Consider the following 8,374-nt stretch of genomic DNA (forward strand, 5'->3'; position numbering starts at 1 on the left):
GAACCTGGTAAAGTTTGCTTACAACAACAGTTATCAGGCGAGTATTAAGATGGCTCCTTATGAGGTTTTGTATGGGAGATCATGTCGTACACCATTATGCTGGACTCAGGTGGGTGAGAGGAGCATGTTTGGTGCTAGTTTTGTTCAGGAGACCTCAGAGAAGATCTGGGTTCTCAAGCTGAACATGAAGGAGGCTCAGGATAGGCAGAGGAGTTATGCTGATAAGAGGAGAAGAGACCTTGAGTTTCAGGTAGGAGACAGAGTGTACTTCAAGATGGCCATGTTGCGGGGTCCGAACAGGTCATTGACAGAGACTAAGTTGAGTCCGAGGTTTACGGGTCCGTTCAGAGTGATTGAGCGGGTGGGACCGGTAGCATATAGGCTGGAGTTGCCTGAGGTTATGCGTGCGTTCCATAAGGTTTTCCATGTGTCTATGTTGCGGAAGTGTCTCCGTGAGGGTGAGCAGGTGTTGGCTAAGATTCCTGAGGATCTTCAGCCTAACATGACTGTGGAGGCGAGACCAGTGAGGGTTCTCGGGAGGAGGATCAAGGAACTTCAGAAGAAGAAGATTCCTTTGATGAGAGTCCTTTGGGACTGTGATGGTGTTGAGGAGCAGACTTGGGAGCCTGAGGCGAAAATGAAGGCAAGGTTCAAGAAGTGGTATGAGAAGCAAGCCGCGACTTGAGCTTGTTTAGCCTGGTCCCATCTGTAATCCGTGGCTGGAGCGGGAATGGAGTATTCCAGCCCATCTCTCTTGTTTACTCGGTCGCTTGGGGTGGTTGGTTGTGCGACTCAGTAACAAGATGAGGTGGTGCTCAGGGTAAAAAGTTTCCGTGTGGCGGGGTTTTTGGAGGAAAGTTTCCTGAAATAGAAGTTTCCAGAAGTGGAAAGTTTCTAAAAATGGAAAGTACTAAATATGGAAAGTTTTACAGAAGTTAGAATTTGTCCATTTTAGCGGTAGAGAGCCTTGGAGGGGCTTGTGTGGCCTTAGTGGCGGACTTTCGAGTCAGTGTGCCCGTGTGTGGCGGTCTTTTTAGACATTGTGTGGCCTTTGTGGCGGGTTGTTTAGCCGTGTGTGGCCTTTGTGGCGGGCTGTTTAGCCATTGTGTGGCCTTTGTGGCGGGCTGTTTAGCCAATTGCGTGGCCTTTGTGGCGGGTTGTTTAGCCAGAGTGCCTGTTTAGGCGGTCCTTCGGGACAGGTGGTCTTTGTGACGGTCCTTTGGGACAGATGGTCTTTGTGACGGTCCTTCGGGATGAGTGGCCTTGGTGGCGGTTCTTTTTAGGACATTTGTTTGGCCTTGGTGGCGGTCCTGTTTAGAATATTTGTTTGGCCTTGGTGGCGGTCCTCTTTAGGGCATTTTGTTTGGCCTTGGTGGTGGTCCTCTTTAGGACATTTTGTTTGGCCTTTGTGGCGGCCCTGGTGGCATGTATATGATCCTTGTGTGGTCATGAGGTATTCCAGTAGAGGATATGTGGTTGGTAGGACATTGAGATGTTTTACGCGAGCCACGGGAAGGAAACCTAGATAGGGATAGGACTCAGACGTGTTTAGAATTGTTTGCTCGCGGCTCTTGGGGAACTTAGGTTCTCCTAGTACTGCCATATTCAGAGACTTTGTGGCTTGGGAATATGGTTGGTATATCGACTTCGAATGACGATCAGGGGGCGCGCTGTAGGGTGGCAACCCGAGAGACGAGTTTTGGATGTTTCCTTATATATATTATGGCATGCAGGTTTAGGCCCGATGAGGAGCCAACATTGGCATGTAGACTTAGATCTGATGAGGAGCCAATGAAAACTAAAGGTTTAGGCCTATGAGTAAAGGGAAGTCCAAAAAGTCGAGAGCAAATAATGCCTAGAGCGTGAGTTTATCGCCTAGAGGTGACCTTCTGTAGATCGGTCGGAGGAGTGTGGGCCGTGGAGATGGTTGCACGGGAGTCCTTGGCTGATGGTTGTTCGAGATTCGAGGACGAATCTAGATTGGTGGGGGAGAATTGTAACATCCGCAAACCGAAATCCCAGTTTAGGGATTGCATCGGTCGATGCAAGGTCTGTTTTTCTGCGGACGAGTTAAGTTAAACGCTGCGTTTTGGGTTAGGAAAACCCTTAACACAAGTTTTGTCTCATTCGACTTGTTTTGGCCGTTTTTGAGAAAAAGAAAGAGAGAAAAAGCTTTGTGAGAGTTCTTGAGCGTTTGGGGAGATTCTTGGAGGTTAGTGGCGTTTCTTGGTGAGATCTGTAGCTGAGATCGTTGTAGGAGCGTCCTAGGAACGTTTCTCCTTGTGTTTGGGTCGGATTTCTTCTGTGGCAAAGGTAAGTGAAAGACCATGGCTTATCTAAGTTAGAGAACTCTTTAATCTGCTTGTTGCGTGATGTTAGACTTGTTAGATCGTTGCTATAGACGTTAGGAAGCTTTCTTGTGGCTTGGGATCGAGTTTTGTGGTTGTAGGAACGAAGATCCAGCGAGAAGCTTCGAGGAAACAGGATGCTCGACATTGCGTTGGTCGATGCATATCTTGCGTCGGTCGATGCAAGTGCGAGGAAGGCGCGTAAAACTCTAGGGTTTTCGTGTTATGTCGAGCATGCGTCGGTCGATGCGGATTGGGTGTCCGTCGATGCAGGTTACACTTGCATCGGTCAATGCAGCTTCTGCGTCGGTCGATGCATCCCCATGTGGCGTCGGTCGATGCAGTGTCCTGGTTTGTTATTATTGATTGTTGATTGTTGTTTGATGGTTAGAGATGACTCTATTGCTTGTGTGTATAGCCCAGTAGATGGGAGGATTGCCTTACAGAGTGTTTATAAAGTACTCATGCATTGCAATATGTGTTTGTGGTGCAGGTAAAGGCAAAGTGTGATCGTGGAATCAAGGAAATGAATAGGAGGATGTTCTAGAGACTCGATTGGATGTTGTCTGGCATTGCTAAGTTGCTAGAGTTGAGTCATTAGAAACATTGCTAGGTTGCTGGTTTCATGTTTCTGATGATTGGTTATTGGATATGGTTTATGTTATGATATTGGTTATTAATGGATATTTGTTGGTATTGGTTATTCCGCTGTTGGTTGTGATTGTGGTTAGGTGGCTAGTGGGTATGGGACCACTAGCTGTAGTTTAATTCACTACAAGAAAACAGCCCATTTGCGACTACCTTTTGTGACTGATTTTTTAGTCGCAAACATTTGCGACGGTTTTGTGACTATTTTAAAACCTATTAACGACCATATAAAATACGGAAATAAAACCGTCGCAAATTTACGACGAAACGACACAGTCACAAAAACGTCTCACCTTTGCGACCGAATACATACTCTTTTGTAACTGATACTATTTCGTCGCAAAACAAGATGCATTTTGTGACTACTTTGCAACTACAATTTTGGTACGTGAGAGTCGTCGCAAATAAGTCGCAATATAGAGACTTATTTGCAACGACTTTTTCGAGTATCATGTAGTAGCAAAGTCGTCGCTGTATGTCGGCAAAAAACGTTGAGAATATGGAAGATATTGTACTCAACTTTTGCGACTACATTGAAAACGGTCGCAAAAGAGTCGCACCATGTCGGCAAAAAACGTGCTTAAAGTGTGTTAGGTGAACTGAAATTTTGTGACTTTTCTATAATAGTCGCATAACAGTGGCAAAATTTCTCTTATATATATGCCACCACTTCTTCTTTCATTTACATCAACTCTAAAGAGAAAAAAACGGGAGAAAGAAAAAAAAAAATTTGTGAGAAAGAAAAAAAAAATCGAGAGGAAGAAAAAAAAAAAAAAAAAGAAAATAATAATAATGTGGAACAATCCTTCAAGAGCATGGATGTACAATCGGATCAATCCGTTCACTAATCATATCTCATCTGATTATTCGGCGGGTGTGGAAGAGTTCATCGATTTTGCCTGTAGCCATGCACAAAATAGCAGAGGTAGGTTTTACTGCCCTTGTGTAGTATGTCACAATTCGAAGTCTTTGAAAGCTGCCTCTGTTTCGAATCATTTGCTAAGTAGGGGGTTTATGCCTAACTATTATGTATGGTATGAACATGGTGAAGATTATGATGTTGTTGGGGAGGGAACTAGTAGTCATTATGCTAATAATACAGATTATGCTAGTGCTAGTGAACCAACAGGATTTGATGGGGAGAATATATATGCTGGGATGGTGAATGATGCATTTCATGGTTCTGTACCATATAACGAGTATCATGAACATGAAAGTGGAAATGATCATGTTCATGAACAACCCACCCAAGAAGCAAAACGGTTTTATGATATGCTAGCTGCTGCAAACACGCCATTGTATGATGGATGTCGGGAAGGGCAGTCGCAGTTATCGTTGGCAGCTCGGTTCATGAACAATAAGGTCGACTATAGTTTGTCTGAAAATTGTATGGATTCATGGACAGGACTGTTTACGGAGTATTTACCAGAGGGTATTCAGGCAACCGGTTCATACTATGAGACGGAGAATTTGATGCGAAAGCTAGGATTACCGTGTCGTACTTATGATGTATGTATAGATAACTGTATGCTCTTTTGGAAAGATGATGAGAAGTTGGAGCATTGCAAGTTCTGCGGGAAACCAAGGTATAAGGCTAGTGAAGGAAGAACAAGAATACCGTTCAGTAAGATGTGGTATTTACCGATTGCGGAAAGGCTGAAGAGAATGTACCAATCTGAGAAGACTGCAGCTTTTATGAGATGGCACGCTGAGCACAGCTCTGAGGAGGGATTAATGTGTCATCCTTCAGATGCGGCTGAGTGGAAGAATTTTCAGCAATTGCATCCCTCATTTGCAGCAGAACCGCACAATGTTTATCTTGGATTATGTACAGATGGTTTCAATCCTTTTGGGATGTCGAAACACCATTCGTTATGGCCAGTGATATTGACTCCATACAACTTGCCTCCTGGGATGCGCATGAACATAGAGTATTTATTTCTGACGATTTTGAATTCAGGACCGAATCATCCACGAGCTAGTCTTGACGTTTTTCTCCAACCATTGGTCGATGAGTTAACAGAGTTATGGTATAATGGAGTGGAGGCATACGATGTGTCCTTAGATCAAAATTTCAACCTTAAAGCTGTCCTTTTGTGGACTATCAGCGATTTCCCAGCATATGGCATGTTGTCAGGATGGACAACACACGGAAGATTAGCTTGCCCAATTTGTATGGACGATACAAATGCATTTCAATTGCCAGCTGGTAGGAAGACATGTTGGTTTGATTGCCACAGGAGATTTCTTCCTGCTAATCATCCAATGCGAAAGGATAAAAAACACTTTCTCAAAGGCAAACACGCAGTGAACGACTATCCACCTCAATATTTGACGGGTGAACAGGTCTTACATGAGCGTATAAGAAATGCCGAGCCGCCAAAGACTTCCGACTGCGGAGGAAATGGGCATGAAAATAAAGTGGATGGTTATGGAAGTTGGCATAATTGGCACAAAGAAAGCATCTTGTGGAAGCTCCCGTATTGGACCGATCTTAACTTACGACACAATCTTGATGTGATACATATTGAGAAAAATATTCTCAATAATCTCATGTACACTGTTATGAATGTGAAAGACAGATCAAAAGACAATGTGAGGTCCCGCTTGGATGTTGCAAGATTTTGTGATCGAAGTCAATTGCATGTTGATGCTGGTGGGAGAGCTCCTTTTCCTATTTGGAGATTGAGTGCGAAAGGGAAAAAAAGCCTACTTCAATGGGTCAAAGAAGATGTTAAATTTCCAGATGGGTATGTAGCTGATTTAGCTAGTTGTGCAGACATCAAGGATGGAAAGTTTTCAGGAATGAAAAGCCACGATTGCCATGTGTTTATGGAACGATTGCTTCCATTTGTGTTTGCAGAGTTGTTACCACGTGACGTCCATCTTGCAATATCAGGTAAAAATTTGATATATATATATATATATATATATATATATATATAGCAATTTAATTTTATATATATGTCAAATTAATTAATGATTTTATTTATATATTGTAGGGATTGGATCATTTTTCCGTGACTTATGCAGTCGATCATTGGAGCTAAGTCATGTCCAAGTCCTGAAAGCGAATATTGTGATGATTTTGTGCAATTTGGAGAAAATATTCCCACCTTCGTTCTTTGATGTCATGGAGCACCTTCCTGTAAACCTACCATACGAAGCCGAACTTGGTGGTCCAGTCCAGTATAGGTGGATGTATCCCTTCGAAAGGTTTTTCAAATGCTTGAAAGGGAAGGCGAAGAACAAAAGATATCCAGCGGGATCAATCGTTCAATCATATATTAATGATGAGATATCATACTTCTCAGAACACTACTTTGCTTCAACCATTTCTACAGCTAGTAGAAGGAGGTATTTCATACTTACATTATAATATATAATGGTCTTTTAAATTAACATGTAAGGCTAATTAAAGCTTTAAATATTTTTCAGGTCATTGCGCTATGATGCAGGTGAGGTTCCTGTATATCTAGTACCGTACCAGATATATTCACTCAAGTCGGTCGTCCTAGTGGCCAAGTTACCGAGTTTTGGCTGTCTGATAAAGATCAAAAATGTGCACATGCATATGTATTGTGGAATTGTGATTACTTTCGTCCCCTAGCGAGGTATATGTTTCAGATTATTTTTCTAGCAATTTCTCTTCAATATATTTATGGATTAATTGTCTTCTATATGTTGGGAAAAACAGTGTGTTGGACGATCAAATTCGGTATGAATATCCAGAACTCACTGATGATGAAGTCACATCGAAAAGAGATGAAGATTTTAACGATTGGGTTTGCCAATATGTAAGTATAAGTAAATAATTTAATATAAAAAAAATATTTTATTGAATGGGTTCACTTCCGACAATTTATATTTATTCCTTATATTGGTGTCTACAATGAAACATATCCAAAGTTTTCCTCCATGGGTTCATGAATTGGTTGAAGGTCCAGAAAACAAAGTCAAGTCGTGGCTCATGTATTTTACCAGAGGTTACATGTTTCACACGCGTGAACACGGGCAGACGAAAAAGACAATGAATTATGGGGTATGTGTCCGAGGGAAAAATTATTCCAAAGCATCTATGGAGGATGATTTTTTGGGACCGTTGAAAACATAATCGAGCTCGAGTATCCTGGCATTATTAACCTAAAGATAGCACTTTTCTACTGTGACTGGTTTGACCCAACGGTTGGCAAAGGTATCCGCATGACAAATGGAGGCATCGTAGACGTGCTTCCGTCAAGAAAATACCGAAATTACGAACCGTTTATTTTAGGTTAAGTTTCTTTTCACTAAATATTTTAATTAATTTACCTACATACGTATATATATTATTAAATAAATATTAATTTAATATGTTCCGTTTCTTTATATAGGTTCTCAAGCTGATCAAGTGTGTTACATATAGGTTCTTTATATAGGTTCTATCATATCCATACACTAAACGACCTCGCAAATCGTGGCTTACAGTGTGCAAAGTTAATCCGAGGAATGTTGTTCAAGGGAAGTTTAACGATGATGATTTGGTTATATTGCAACAAACTGTTATTGAGGTAACTCCGACTTTGGTTGAAGAAATCATCATTGAGAGTTTAGTCGACGAGAGTCATCAAGATGAACCAATCGATTTTGAGATAGAAGATGGTGAAGGAGAAGACGAATTTCAATGTAACTTGTCAACATCCGAAGATGAAGATGAAGATGAAGAACTTGCATATGAAGACTAAATGTGCATCTGATTTGTAAAAAATTGTCTCTATGTTAAAATCAAATAAACTTATTTCAATTATAGTAAAACTTAAGAGCTTGATTAATCTGGCAATTTGCAAGTAAAATTAGTATCTTAAAGTAAACTATAGTCACAAAAGAGTCGCACATTAGCGACCGTTTAGTAACTAAACAATATAGCAACGTTTTGCTTTGCAACCGTATTGCGACGAATAAGCGACTAACACCTGAATTAGCAACGTTTGTGCGACTCTTTTCCCACTCTTGTTATTTTTGGGTATTAAATTTCATTTTTGAGATGTATTTACATCTTTAGATATACATTTATACTTGTATTTGACTGAATTTAGTAACTAAAACTTTTTTAAGGTCATAAATTTCAATGTTAACAATGAATACATGCATATGTTCCAAAGCCATCTTTGTAAAAACATGTCACCATGGAAGAATGTGTAGGACTTTAGGAAAATGTAATTCTTATGTTTTAAAAGCAATGTTTTACATGCTCTTCCTATTTTAGATACTGTTTACTACTAGTATGAGTGATGTATGGATGCAAATAAGCTCCTAATGTGTGAAAATCAAACTTTTAAATTGACTAGTAAAATACAGTCACAAAAGAGTAACACTTTGCCACCACTTTGCAACTGTCT

The 8,374-nt window shown here is 40.8% G+C and overlaps 1 pseudogene; it reads left to right on the forward strand.

The window, feature by feature from the left end:
* The first annotated feature begins 4,746 nt into the window (after positions 1-4,746).
* On the forward strand, positions 4,747-7,720 carry LOC147924691 (uncharacterized; annotated as a pseudogene).
* The last annotated feature ends 654 nt before the right edge of the window (positions 7,721-8,374 follow it).

The sequence above is a fragment of the Camelina sativa genome, chromosome 17, assembly GCF_030686135.1.
Source record: "Camelina sativa cultivar CO46 ecotype springtype chromosome 17, ASM3068613v1".
In the NCBI taxonomy this organism is placed as follows: Eukaryota; Viridiplantae; Streptophyta; class Magnoliopsida; order Brassicales; family Brassicaceae; genus Camelina; species Camelina sativa.